The sequence below is a fragment of the Podarcis filfolensis genome (assembly GCF_964270895.1).
Source record: "Podarcis filfolensis genome assembly, chromosome: 9".
Taxonomy (NCBI): Eukaryota; Metazoa; Chordata; class Lepidosauria; order Squamata; family Lacertidae; genus Podarcis; species Podarcis filfolensis.
The window spans coordinates 65,249,017-65,264,247 of record NC_139610.1 but is presented as its reverse complement, the minus strand read 5'-3'; the positions used below and the strand labels follow the sequence as shown (position 1 = coordinate 65,264,247).

The 15,231-nt window shown below is 46.6% G+C and overlaps 1 protein-coding gene across 1 annotated transcript in view; it reads right to left on the bottom strand.

Moving 5' to 3' along the window:
* PRKG2 (protein kinase cGMP-dependent 2) overlaps positions 1-889 on the bottom strand; it is a 64,831-nt gene extending 63,942 nt beyond the window's left edge. Inside the window, exon 1 of the mRNA XM_083571245.1 lies at positions 552-889. The gene's annotated coding sequence lies outside the window, so the exon portion shown is untranslated. The remainder of the gene's footprint in view (positions 1-551) is intronic.
* Positions 890-15,231: the final 14,342 nt, after the last annotated feature.

The window sequence follows — 15,231 nt, the reverse complement described above, 5'->3', positions numbered from 1 at the left end:
TTCTGGAGCCATACGATGTAGGTGCAAATAAAGTAAATAATAATTGTGGAAATGCTCTCAGCTAGGTCAATTAATAAATTGTCAAGAGCTGGGTCCCCAACACACACACACACACACACACACACCCACCCCAGATTCAATCAATGCACGCTTCAGGTAGCGCAGAATTGCTGTTTTAAAAATGCACATTTGCAGTACTAGTTATCCTGGGTTAATTAATGCAATCACCTGCTTTGCAAACAGAAGGTCCCAGATTCAACACACACACACACACACACACACACACACACACACACACACCCCGCATCTCCAGGTAGTGCTGCGAATATTCCCAGCCTGAAATTCTGGAGAGCCCCTGCCGGCCAGTGTAGACAACACTGACTCGAGTGAAGGCAGCTTTCTCCGGGATGCGTATGCACACGCAACCAGCGGGTGCACACGTGAAGCGTCAACGCGCGTCTGGACCCCGATTTCTCCCCCCGAGCCTCCATCCCCTCGTCTCCAAGAGCCAGGCTCGCCCGGCAACCTTCGCCCGCTTCGGCGCCACTCACCTGCCCGGTCAGCCCTGGCTCCGGCCACTGGCTTTCCAGGGACGCAGCCGGCCTCTTGCCCGGAGCCGCGGGGCCCAGAGAGACAGAGGCAGGCGGGCGCGGAGGCTGCGAGGGACGGGCAGCGCGTTCTGCGGGCACCGCCGCCGCCTCCTAGCTCCAGCCGCGGCTGCTTGCAAGAGGCGGAGGTGGCAAGGGCTGCTGCCTGCCTGCCTCTCTCTCCGGCGCGCAGGGGAGGGAAGGGGAGGAGAGCGCAGGCAGGAGCCGCCTCCTCGTGCCAGCCCCGCCGCTTGCCCTTCGCTCGAGGCCGGGAAGGAGGGAGGGAGGAAGGGGAGCCGGCTTGCTTGGCGCTCGGCGGGGATAGGAGCCCCGCCACCGCGGCCGCTCATCCCCCGGGCCCGCGCGCCAGGCTGCTTGAATCCCCGGAGAGCGCGCAGCGGCGCATAGCTAGAGAGGAGGAGACGAGGAAAGGAGCTGTCCAGCAGGGTTCACACGTGCAGAAGGTCAGCCTCTCCCTGCAACCCGCCACTCAGCGGGGGACTTGAACGTGTGAACGCGCCACCAGCGCAGAGAAACAGGGCGAGCAGCCATCCGGAAAGGGCTGGGCTTTTCGATCAGCTGGCCCCCAAGTGCTTTTCTCTGGGGGAGGGGTAGACCGTTCACACGTTCGGTTGCTGCCAGGGTTTAAAAAGGAAGCCACCTAGTGCTGAGAAAGCAAGCGGTGAGTGTGACTGAGAATGTGTGAATGGGTGGGTTAAACCCACCCCCCAGGAAGCCTTGTGTTTGAACCCATATGGAACTGATGTTGACTTGAGTTGTGTGGGTGGTGGCCCATTTCACACATGCAGCTTGGTGCTCGAGGGTGACAGGCTGAGCATTGTGCAAGCGTCTGTGTCCCAGCTTCGAATGCCCTTACTAGAAATGGGGTTGCCACTTCTGCCTGGGACTTTTAAGGTTTCTTTCACATGTTATAGAACTGTAAACCCCTCTGTGGGGTTTGGATGGAGGTTTGTATATAAATGTAATAAATAATAACAATAGTAATTTATATACTGGGAAGTAACATGCAAACATCTGTGTAAGTTGTCACACCTATTTCAAGCACTACAGTCCCCAGAGTTTATGGGATGGGGGTGGGGCTTTAAATGTGCTTTAAATATATGGTATGCATGTAGCCTCTGCGTTCACTTTAATGTTGGAGTCCTCAAATTGTTCCGCAAAATTCTTCTAATTGCTGTCTCTAATCAAAACAGAGTGCTGTCCAAGCAAACTAACTGTAATAGGGGCGTTCCTCAGAGGCCTGCCCTACCTCCCCCCCCTCTCTCATTATATTTTGTTCTAATTAAAAATGACAAAGTTATTACATAAAATGCACTAATTGTGCCTTTTGCTGCTTTTTTGGTACTTGGGAATGCAAATCCTGTGGATGATACAGTGAAAATTATGCAAAGGAGGGGGGGGAGGAAATGGGTCATATAAAAACTTTGTATAATTAAACTACTTTGTGCAGAAGGATATTGACAAGGAAACAAATGGCAGTAGGCCTCCCTTCTTAGGTCCGAACTACATGTGAGGTTAATGGACATGGGTGGCACTGTGGGTTAAACCACAGAGCCTAGGACTTGTCGATCAGAAGGTTGGCGGTTCGAATCCCCGCGACGCAGTGAGCTCCTGTTGCTTGGTCCCTGCTCCTGCCAACCTAGCAGTTCGAAAGCACGTCAAAGTGCAAGTAGATAAATAGGTACCGCTTCGACGGGAAGGTAAATGGTGTTTCAGTGCGCTGCTCTGGCTTGCCAGAAGCGGCTTAGTCATGCTGGCCACATGACCCAGAAGCTCCCTCGGCCAATAAAGCGAGATGAGCGCCACAACCCCAGAGTCGGCCATGACTGGACCTTATGGTCAGGGGTCCCTTTACCTTTACATGTGAGGTTAATCACATGGTTAAAACAAGTGCTCCTAATTTGGCCCTCTTATCTTGGAGGGAAAGCTGGTATAACATGTAGTTCGGCTCTTAAATGCTCTTCCCTATGCAGACTCAATACAGGCAAGGCAGACAAGGCAGACTCAATACAGATCCCTTTAGCTTGGTGCAATATATACAAGGAGCTTCACATATTGTCTTGGACTTGTTGGAGGAGTCCAAGGAGTGGTGGGAGGAACCAACTGGGGAACCAACAAGGGAAGAAGTCTCAGGGTTGGTGGTGGGGCAACAATGAGTGGTCAGAGGGAGAAGACTGAGAGGAGGTGGTGTTGGAAGCTGAAGAGGTAATAAGGCTTAGTCAGCTGGGAGAGTCTGCAGAAAAGAGAAGTCGAGAATCAGAGGTAGAAGCTGAAGCAGGAGAGGAGGGAGGCCAAGAGGCAGAGATGCATCATGCTGTTGAAGAGGCTTGTGTGTCTCCTCCTCCTGAAGCGAGAAGCTCCCCTCCACCCTGGTCTCCCAGAAGAGTCATGAAATGGGCAGAGAAGAGGTTGTCTACATGCAGGCACAGTCTCTGATTGCTTGGGGAAAAGCTCTGGAGAGGAGAGGACTGTGAGGAGGCAGGGACTTTCAGTCTCGGCAACGGCTAAGTAGGCTGAAGCCTAGGGCCTCTAAATCTAGGGGGCCTCCCCAGTCCACCCACCCCCCAGCGGGCAGTCTCCCCTCTCCCAAAACTGCAAACCCAAGACTTCATGCGAGGGCAGGGCAACTCAGGCCCAGCAACTATGAGACTCGGGGCCAGCCAATGGGTTCCAATTTGAAACTCTAGGGCCCCACTTGAATTTTTTTGTGGGGCCCTAGTTCACAGCAAAAATCTGCAGAATCTTAGAGAGATCCTTTAGAGGAGAAATTGTGAATTACAGAATTTTAAATACCCGTCACCCATCCTTGGCTTCATTCAGTTTTGTTTATAACACGCTTCCATTTTATTCTAGTCGTGAGGGTGGGGGATTGGGAGGGTCCTCACAAGTGGTGTAGCCTAGGGCCTCTCTTCATCTAAATCCAACCCTGGGTCTGACATTCAGTCGAGTCTGTGGAGATTGTGTTTTTTGCTAATAAAGAGCTAACTCCATCTTAGAACTGTGTGGTTACTTAATGGCATGCTCCTGTGACATGTACATAAGGAGAGTCCATCTGGATCAGGCGAAAGGTCTATCTCAGGGGTCAGCAAACTTTTTCAGGAGGGGACCGGTCCACTGTCCCTCAGACCTTGTGGGGAGCCGGGCTATATTTTTTTGGGGGGGGAAATATGAACAAATTCCTATGCCCCACAAATAACCCAGAGATGCATTTTAAATAAAAGGACACATTGTACTCATGTAAAAACACGCTGAAATGCCATTTACCTTCCCGCCGGAGCGGTACCTATTTATCTACTTGCACTTTGACGTGCTTTCAAAGTGTTATGTTGGCAGGAGCTGGGACCGAGCAATGGGAGCTCACCATGGGTGGATTTGAACCGCTGACCTTCTGATCGGCAAGCCCAAGGCTCTGTGGTTTAGGCCACAGTGCCACCCGCATCCCCAGTGCCATCCATGGTCTATCTGCTCCAGCAGGAGCTCACTCTCCTCTTGTGCTCCCAAGCAATTGGTATTCAGAGGCTTACGACCTCTGATAAGACATGTTATAATGGACATTCATCATGGAAAGCCGTATCCACCAAGACTTTCTCCAATCCGCTTTGAAAGCAGTCCAAGTTGTTGGTCATTTCAATGTCTTGTGGCAGTGAGTTCCACAGCTGTGTGAAGAAATACTTCCATTTGTCTGTCCTAAATTACCCACTGTATTTGCAGTTATGAGAAAGGGAGGAAAATTTATGTCTAGCCACTTTCCACCCACTATGCATAATTTTAGACACCTCTTCTTCCACCACCACCTTCTACCTAAAAGAAAAAGCCGTACATGCTGTTAGGTGCAGTGACCAGAATTAACACAATATTCCAAGTGTAGTTGCGTCATAGATTTATATAAAAGCATTATGATACTGGCAGTTTTATTTTCAATTCCTTTCCTAATGTTCCCAAGCGTGGAATTTACCCTTTCCATAGCCACCACAAACTGGTCAACATTTTCATTTAGCCAGACCTCTGAAGTCATTCCTGGTCATTTAAGACCAGTTCACACCCCATTAGCAAATAGGTGAAGCTAGAAAATTTTTGTGTGTGCCTTGCTTCACACTGCTCACATTGAATTATATTTTAATGCCCCAAATCGCTTTTTAAAATGCTGCATCACAATGAACACTTTTCAGCCCTCTGATCTTAGGGGAAAGTTACCTATTTTTGCTAGAAGACCAGCAATTTCACTTTCAAGTTCTTTAAGACTGCCACGTGGACATGATTATTTGTTCGTTTTGAATTTGTCAATAAGGCCTGTTACACGCAATGGTTCTGTGGAGGAGCCTCCTTGTTGCCCTATCATACCACTTTAAATAGTCATGCCTCCCCCCCCCCGCAAAGAATCATGGGAATCATGGGAACTGTAGTTTGTTAAGGGTGCTGATCGTTGCTGGGAGACCCCCTAATTCCCCTCACAGTGTTACAATTCTCAGACTTTCCTGGAAAGAAGGATTGATTTTCAAATCACTCTGGGAATTGTAGCTCTGTAAGGAGAACAGGGGTCTCCTAACATTTTGCATTTCAATATTTAGGTTTCCGAGTGATGAAAAATCCTGTTGTTGTTGAATAGGATGCCCCTATTTTCAATGGAGAAATGTTAGAGGGTATGTTATTGGCATTTTGAGATATATATGTATATGGTAAAGGACTCCTGGACGATGAAGTCCAGTCCAATTATCATACCCATCTGACTGGGTTGCCTCAGCCATTCTGTGCAGCTTTCAGGATATATAAAAACACAATATAACATTAAACATAAAAAACAAACACCTTTCCTACACTTGATCTTAGCCAAAAGGCCAAGTAACCTTTCCTATACAGGGCTGCCTTCAGATGTCTTCTAAAGTTACTTATCCCCTTGTATTGGGGATCTCATACATGAGCTGCCATCATTTTTCTGATGAAGACAGGGACATTCTATTCAACAACAACAATTTTACTATTTATACCCCATCCATCTGACTGGGTTGCCCCAGCCATTCTGGCCAGCTGCCAACATAATAGAATATTTAACATTTTAAAACTTCCCTATACAGGACTACCTTCAGATGGTTTGGGGGTTGAATAACTCCATACCCTCCAATATTTCTCTGTTGAAAATAGGGACGTCCTAAGGAAAAGTGGGACATTCCGGGATCAAATCAGAAACTGGGACGACTTCTCTAAATCAGGGATGTCCCTGGAAAATAGGGACACTTGGAGAGTCTGGGAGTGGAGGATAAATCTGATTCAGTTCATCTTTAAAGGAGAACCTACCTAATTTGCACTTTCCAAAACAATACAAGAAGCAGAATGCAACCATCTTTTGAAATCCGCACATCTCCGAATTTTGCAACATTGTTCTTACACCAAGTAATGTGTTCAAAGATGCATATACTAGGATAGAGTGTGCATATAAATGCATGTATCTGTGAAAATGTAGCAAAATTGCATACAAAAATGTGTTTATTGGGAGGAATATGCAGGAAAATGCTGGTGAATTTTCACGAGGGTTTAAACAACCACCACCACCCGCAAATTCATAGAATCGTAGAATTGCAGAGTTGAGAGGGACCGCTAGGATCATCTAGTCCCACCCCCTGCTGCAGAAATGGGGAAAACTGGAATTAAAATGGGAAAAATAAGAAAGAGAGGAAACTGAAACGGACAGATCCATCCATCCTTAGTGGTAACAAGAGGAAATTGAAATATACAGACCAAATGACCTATGTTCACATGTCAAATTAGCTAAGAAATATATCAAGCATTTTCTTATACAAATAATATGCATTAAAATTATTTAAACGATTACAATTATTATTATTTAATTATCTCCCTATCCATAGGACTTATGACCAGACTGCACAAAATAAAGTCAGCCACAGATTGCCTTTGCCCTGGAAACAGGTGTGGCGGGTTGAATGCCTTCTGATCCACCACAGAACATTAGCACAAAATGCTGCAGAATTGTACTTTCATTATCTACTCGGGAATCATGATTAGTTATTAGCAACCACTGGCAAAAAATAATAATCCAGAAATGTCCCAGTGTTTACAATGACATTACAAACCAACAGCCTTTCGTAACAGCAACAGAAGGCACATAGCACTAAAAGATTATTTACAAAAATGAGCTCCCTTCCTGAATTTGTCACAGAGCCTCTCCAACCTAATAATAGCATTTAGAAACAAATGACCCAGATTAATTTCTGAGATCTGCTGCTGGGAAAATTATTCCTTTTGGATCCTTCGAGGAGGAGCGATCTGATACTTGGGAACTCAGCAGCATCAAGGACAGGGAAGAAATCATATACTAATTAACCAGTGCCAGAAACAAGACAAAGGCTACTACTGGATTAATCACTATTCAGCGAGGTTACTTCCAAGTTCCATAAATAATCTGAGATCTGACAATGTCTGATTTCATTTGCAGTTGGACTGTCTCAAACCCAGGGCTGGATTTAGGTTTGATGAGGCCCTAAGCTACTGAAGGTAATGGGGCCCTTTATACGTCCAGCTGTCCTTTGTCAACAACAAATCGTTGCTGTCTTTTCTGTTGAATACATGCTATATGGTAATTTATGGACCTAATAAGTATCTAAAGCCATTTGCGCATAACAAAATGTGTATTTTATCAAAGTAATTGTTGAACTGGAATACAATTAAGAAATATATTAGTAGTGAAATGATAGAAATGAGCAAACCAGTGATCTTTCAGGGAGCAGGCTAGCAGGCGGGGCCCATTACTTATATCATAGTAGCCTACACAACCCAAAACACTGTTGCTGTATGTAGGTTTTATTTTATTTGTTATTTTATCTTATATTTTGGAAATGTACATCCAGTTTTTTGGGGGGGGGAGCCAAGAGAGTGGGGTCCTAAGCTATAGCTTGTTTAGTATGTTTCCCAGTACGCTTCTGAACACAATTCAAAGTGTTGGTGTTGACCTTTAAAGCCCTAAGCGACCTTGGTCCAGTATACCTGAAGGAGCGTCTACACCCCCATCGTTCTGCCCGGACACTGAGGTCCAGTGCCGAGGGCCTTCTGGCGGTTCCCTCACTGTGAAAAGTGAGCTTACAGGGAACCAGGCAGAGGGCCTTCTCGGTAGTGGTGCCCTCCCTATGGAACGCCCTCCCACCAGATGTCAAAGAGATAAACAACTACTTGACATTTAGAAGACATCTGAAGGCAGCCCTGTTCAGGGAAGTTTTTAATGTGTGACATTTTAATGTATTTTTAATCTTTGTTGGAAGCCGCCCAGAGTGGCTGGGGAAACCCAGCCAGATGGGCGGAGTACAAATAATAAATTATTATTATTATTATTATTTAGCTTATACGTAAATCCGGCACTGCTCAAACCAGAACAAGGGCTTAAGGAGATAAGGAGAGCCTGCTGGACCAGTGTCCCAACTAGTCCAGCATCCTTCTCTCACAGTGGCCAACCAGATGCCGGGGGAAAGCCCAAAATCAGGGCCTGAGCACAAGAACATATACCTCAACTTAAAATAGGACATCCTGGAATTACAGAAGCCATTCCAGCTTCTGAATGGATCCTGGGATGTCCCATTTCCCCCCTTCAGTCCTGTCACCACCTGCTTGCAGAGGTGCCACTTGAGTCATCCACCTCACAGGTTTTTTGGTGCTACGCTCCTCCTCCCCACCTCACAAGTTGCCTCTCCCTCCTGTCACCTACCGGAAGCAACACCAGACCTAGCAGGAAGAGGAAGGTGGCTGGACAGACTAGCCACCTGTGAAGGAAGAGGACTGCGAGGAAGTGAATTCCAGACTGAATTTCCGGTTTGCATTTCAGAGGTTTGGCATAATATAAAGTGAGAAGCCCAAGCAGGTTGAACCATTTCTGGAGGTAAACTCTGTAGTTCTGCCCTTCTCTACTACTGCAAGGAGACTGAGTCACACCTTCCCCTGAAGGAGGAGACCATCAAAGAAGATGACGATGAAGAAGAGGAGGAGGAGGAGGAGTTTGGACTTGATATCCCACCTTTCACTCCCCTTAAGGAGTCTCAAAGCGGCTAACAATCTCCTTTCCCTTCCTCCCTCACAGCAAACACTCTCTGAGGTGAGTGAGGCTGAGAGACTGTGTGACTTGCCCAAGGTCACCCAGCAGCTGCATGTGGAGGAAGCGAACCCGGTTCACTAGATTACGAGTCCACCACTCTTAACCGCTACACCACGCTGGCTCTCCATACCATACCTGTACTGTGGTGAATATAAATGCATGTTGCCTCTGTCAGTTTGCATTTCTTAGTACAGAAAGTATTGATCTGATGTGCAGAGATCTAATTAATTCAAGAGGGTTCTGGAAGCTTCTCTGTGTGAAAGAAACAAGCAGAAGGTTCGTGATGTTTCGGTTATTCCTTCAGAGAAGCTGCGTACAGCTGCCTTAAACTGGTTCTTCTATCTCTTCTTCAAGGTCATGCTGACTATAATAAGAGGCCAGAAGGAGCCTGGGTTTCACTTTCTCTTTCTATCTCTCTTCCTTCTGATGTGGTGTTCTGTATATAGTGTTTACTCTTATTGTAAGTTTAAGTTAAGTCTGCTGCAACTGGATTTCTTATGGACAGTGCCAATCCTGAATGTATTGGATTTGTGACCATGATGTTCATTTGCGTTCAGTAGTAGTAAAGCTCTACTGGATGAAATATAATTGCCTCTGGTCTATTTTGGGGGGAACCCTGCAACGTATTTAAGTTTTTACTCTGCTAACTATACGTTGGAATCTGCTCTGGATCAATATTGAGTAGAATTCCAATGACAGCCTCTTCCCCACAATCGAGAGTAGATTGCCATAAGAATAACTTTGCTCTAACTAGGACAATAGGGATGCGGGTGGCGCTGTGGGTTAAACCACAGAGCCTAGGACTTGCCGATCAGAAGGTCAGCAGTTCGAATCCCCGCAATGGGGTGAGCTCCCATTGCTTGGTCCCTGCTCCTGCCAACCTAGCAGTTCGAAAGCACGTCAAAGTGCAAGTAGATAAATAGATGCCGCTCCAGCGGGAAGGTAAACGGTGTTTCCGTGTGCTGCTCTGGTTCACCAGAAGCGGCTTAGTCATGCTGGCCACATGACCCGGAAGCTGTACGCCGGCTCCCTCGGCCAATAAAGCGAGATGAGTGCTGCATCCCCAGAGTCGGTCACGACTGGACCTAATGGTCAGGGGTCCCTTTACCCTTTTTAACTAGGACAATATCCCAGCATTTTCATAGAAGGATTCCGTATGTGTGTGCGATTTGCAGGGATACAGCCTACAAATTCCCCAACATTAACTAGAATAAACATGCCTGCTTTTATATCCGTAAGGGGAGAAATTATTCATGATGTGACCTGACTTTCACTTCTGTATTATACATTCACAGTAAGCACAGCTTCTGTAATCTTTGGCAACTGAGAGACTGTTTCATCATTAGTTCAGTTCAATTACATGCTGAATTAACTATCATCTTGGGTTGTTGTTGTGGTTTTGTCCTTTTTAAGTATTTCACTGTGCATTAGGTTTCGACAGACAAATTGAAGTTACTCCGTTATGTGCTTGGTTGGAAACAAAAATGCAATTTCATAAAAGTTAGGCCAGGTCTCTGAACGAGGTGACGGGCTTTAATAAATAATAATAATAATAATAATAATAATAATAATATTTATACCCCACCCTCCCCAGCTAAGACCAGGCTCAGGGCAGCTAACACCAGGTATAGAAACAATTGATTAAAATACAACTTGAAAAAACAAGATTAAAATGCAACATTAAAATGCAGCCTCATTTCAGTAGAAACTCAATTCAAAAACTTTTTTGGGGATGAAAACGTCAAGTCTTCACCAAGGCTAACTATCCAGACTGGTCCTATGTGGGCCAGAAAAATGCCAGGGAAGTCCCCAAATAGGAGTTCCATCACAGAAGGAGAAAGGAAAAAAAAAGAAAGAAAGAGGGGGAGGGGATCAAGTTGATTCCAAGCCAAAGGCCAGGCGGAACAACTCTGTCTTACAGATGTAAGAAATCAGATCCTGCAGGGCCCTGGTCTCATGAGATAGAGCGTTCCACCAGGCCGGAGCCAGTGTTGAAAAGGCCCTGGCCCTGGTTGAGGGTAATCTGACTTCCTTAGGGCCCGGGACATCTAGGGTGTTGCTGTTTATGGACCTTAAGGTCCCCCACGGGGCGTGCTGAGACCAGGGGAGGCTTGTCTTGCTTTGCTGCTTGAGGTGAAATGGGAAGGTGCTGCCCAAGGCTTAAACTACACATGTCCCCTTATCACCCCACCAAAGTCTTGCTTACTGGGCTCATGCAGCCACGGTTTCCAGGTTCCAGCAAGATTGCATGAGGCCGTCACACAATTTTGTTTGGCTCTCGCAAAATCTCACAGAAACCTGGAGGCCGCCACAGCTGCTTTTCCTCACATCTCCAGGGTCAGGGAAGGAGTGTGTGTGCCTGTGGAGGAACCCCTTGAATTTCACAACCTGCGGCAGGACTTCACCAGAGAAAAGCATTCAGTCACGAAATTAAAAGACACCTGCTCCTTGGGAGAAAGGCGATGGCAAACCTAGACAGCATCTTAAAAAGCAGAGACATCACCTTGCCAACAAAGGTCCATATAGTTAAAGCCATTGTTTTCCCACTAGTGATGTATGGAAGGGAGAGCTGGACCATAAAGAAGTCTGATCGCCAAAGAATCGATGCTTTTGAATTATGGCACTGGAGGAGACTCTTGAGAGTCCCATGGACTGCAAGAAGATCAAGACTATCCATTCTGAAGGAAATCAGCCCTGAGTGCTCACTGGAAGGACAGATCCTGAAGCTGAGACTCCAATACTTTGGCCACCTCATGAGAAGAGAAGACTCCCTGGAAAAGACCCTGATGCTGGGAAAGATGGAGGGCACAAGGAGAAGGGGATGACAGAGGACGAGATGGTTGGACAGTGTTCTCGAAGCTACCGGCATGAGTTTGACCAAACTGCGGGAGGCAGTGGAAGACAGGAGTGCATGGCGTGCTCTGGTCCATGGGGTCACGAAGAGTCGGACATGACTAAACGACTAAACATCAACAAATTGTACACATTCCCCCACTTTCATTTCATAATGCTGAGTGCTTCTGTTGGGAGCACAACGGTCAAATGGAATGCAAACCAGGTTAAAAAAAATTAAAATGTCGCATTTCCATTTGCTTTGGCATTCTGACCTTTTGCAAAGGAAGCATGAGGAATAGGAAATGCAACCTCTTACGCATTTCGAGAGGAATATCCAATTAAAGACAATCAGTCATTTAAATAATGCTCTCCTTTTTCGAGTAGCTTAAAATGTTCAAGTGCAGTTCTCTTGGTTTATTTCTCTTTAGAAGGCTGGTGAAAGATACCCAGAGAATGCTTGTGTGTCAGGGGGAAGGGCAGAACCCTTCTCTCTGATGTGCTAAATTTTAACAGGCAGGGAACTTTTGATAAAGGGAAAGGAATCAAACATGTGATCATCCACCTAGCGGCGTACCTGAAGGAGCGTCTCCACCCCCATTGTTCTGCCCGGACACCTTGGTCCAGCGCCAAGGGCCTTCTGGCGGTTCCCTCACTGCGAGAAGTGAGGTTACAGGGAACCAGGCAGAGGGCCTTCTCGGTGGTGGCACCTGCCCTGTGGAACGCCCTCCCACCACATGTCAAAGAGAACAACAAGTACCAGACTTTTAGATGACATTTGAAGGCGGCCCTGTTTAGGGAATCTTTTAATGTTTAATAGATTATTGTATTTTAATATTCTGTTGGAAGCTGCCCAGAGTGGCTGGGGAAACCCAGCCAGATGGGTGGGGTATAAATAATAAATAATAATAATAATAATAATAATAATAATAATAATTGTCATCATCATTATCATCATCATCATCATCATCATCATCATTATATCGGGCATGGCTGATGCCTGGGGTGGGCATGCAGAGGTTGGATGGCTGTCTGTCATGGATGCTTTAGTTAAGATTCCGGCAATGCAGGGGGTTGGACTAGATGACCCTCGGGTACCTTCCAGTTCTATGAAATTCTTTTTGTAGTGTTTGTTTGAAATGCATACCTGCTTCTTATAATAATAATAATAATTTATTATTTATACCCCGCCCATCTGGCTGGGCCTCCCCAGCCACTCTGGGCGGCTTCCATAGAAACCAAAAATACAGTAAAATCACACGTTAAAATCTTCCCTGAACAGGGCTGCCTTAAGATGTCTTCTGAATGTTAGGTAGTTGTTTATCACTTTGACATCCGATGGGAGGGCGTTCCACAGGGCAGGCGCCACTACCGAGAAGGCCCTCTGCCTGGTTCCCTGTAGCTTTGCTTCTCGCAATGAGGGAACCGCCAGAAGGCCCTCGGCGCTGGACCTCAGCATCCGGGCAGAATGAAGGGGGTGGAGACGCTCCTTCAGGTATACTGGACCGAGGCCGTTTAGGGCTTTAAAGGTCAGCACCAACACTTTGAATTGTGCTCGGAAACGTACTGGGAGCCAATGTAGGTCTTTCAAGACCGGTGTTATATGGTCTCGGCGGCCGCCTCCAGTTACCAGTCTAGCTGCCGCATTCTGGATTAGTTGTAGTTTCCGAGTCACCTTCAAAGGTAGCCCCACGTAGAGTGCATTGCAGTAGTCCAAGCAGGAGATAACCAGAGCATGCACCACTCTGGTGAGACAGTCCGCAGGCAGATAGGGTCTCAGCCTACGTACCAGATGGAGCTGGTAAACAGCTGCCCTGGACACAGATTTGACCTGTGCCTCCATGGACAGCTGTGAGTCCAAAATGACTCCCAGGCTGCACACGTGGTCCTTCAGGGGCACAGTTACCCCATTCAGGACCAGGGAATTCTCCACACCTGCCCGCCTCCTGTCCCCCAAAACAGTACTTCTGTCTTGTCAGGATTCAGCCTCAATCTGTTAGCCACCATCCATCCTCCAACTGCCTCCAGACACTCACACAAGCTGTTTTGAATATGATTTTATTTTTTGTGGGAAAGCAGCATACAAATGAAATGAACAACTGCTTGATTGATTGATTGATTGATTGAACTGGTCTCTTCAGTTCTGACCTGCATCTCAAGCTTTGCCTGTTCCTAGTGGCTATCTTGGAGTTGTCTGTAAGCAAACAGTATTGATTTCTGCCCCTTAATAGACTGATATATTGCTTGCATAGCAAGTCATGCACCTGAGGCCTTGCAGGCTGTGGGTCTCCAGAAGGTTCTCCAATAAAAATAGCGACGTCCTTGTTAGAATTCCTGCTCCATGATTGCAGTCATGGGATTGTTGTCTTTCACATGACGTGATGTGTTTTGACTCCACAGTGTGGGAAGTGACGGAGACAGGATGTTTGTGTTACTGTGTTCCGTGAAGTGGGACTCTTGTCCTTTGTTCTTTCTCTCTTTGCTGTCTGATGCTAGAGAGAGAGGGAGCCATGTTGCAGTGCTCCGTGTGTGTTTATATGTAAATAAAGTAGATTAGCCAACATGCTGAGTTGCTGAGGTCTGTCACGCGCATGATGCACAAACTCTGAGGATCCCTAAGTGTGCCGGTGTCGGTTGGCATCGGTCGCTGTGGTGTTTGGGCTGAAGAAAGCTTTTGAAGCGCCCGAACGATCGACCAGGAGGAAGAGAACATGCCAGTTGGGCATGTGTCTCTGCCAGGGTCCTACTCGAGTGTAGGCTGAACTCCTGACAGTCCTAAGGAAAGCGGGACATTCCAGGTTCAAATCAGAAACTGGGACAGCTTCTGTAAATCCAGGACTGTCCCTAGAGCAAACTTGCTTTCTGCTGTTCCAGAGGTCCTGAACCGATGGATTTAAATTGCAAGAAAGGAGATTCCAGCTAAACATTAGGAATAACTTTCTGACAGACAGTAAGAGCTGCTGGGCAGTGGAACAGACTCCCTTGGAAGGTAATGGACTCTCCAGTGTGTGGTGTAGTGGTTAAGAGTGATAGACTCGTAATCTCGTGAACTGGGTTCGCGTCTCCGCTCCTCCACATGCAGCTGCTGGATGACCTTGGGCTAGTCACACTTCTCTGAAGTCTCTCAGCCCCACTCACCTCACAGAGTGTTTGTTGTGGGGGAGGAAGGGAAAGGAGAATGTTAGCTGCTTTCAGATTCCTTCGGGTAGTGATAAAGTGGGATATCAAAACCAAACTCCTCCTCCTCTTCTTCTTCTTCTTCTTCTTCTTCTTCTTCTTCTTCTTCTTCTCCTCCTTCCTTCCTTCCTTCCTTCCTTCCTTCCTTCCTTGGAGGTTTTTAAGCAGTGTTTGGATGGCCATCTCTCAGCGATTCTTTAGCTGAGATTCCTGCATCGCAGGGGGTTGGACTTGATGACCTTTGGGGTTCCTTCCAACACTACAATTCCATGATTATATGATTCAATAAATTGTGGAACATTTGTGGACTGCAGTATTAAGTTTAGCCCCCTCCCTTCAAAACACTAATTCTTCTGCACGTCTGCTATAAGCCTTTACTGCAGTTAAGTGCAGTACAACTTGCTGCTGAAATGGAATACAGAAGATGAAACGGTTAAATCAGCTATGATTAAATGGGCTCAGGACATTGGTCATAATATTTTGTTTGCTGACTGGGAAAAGTTGTGGACCACCGGGATGAAA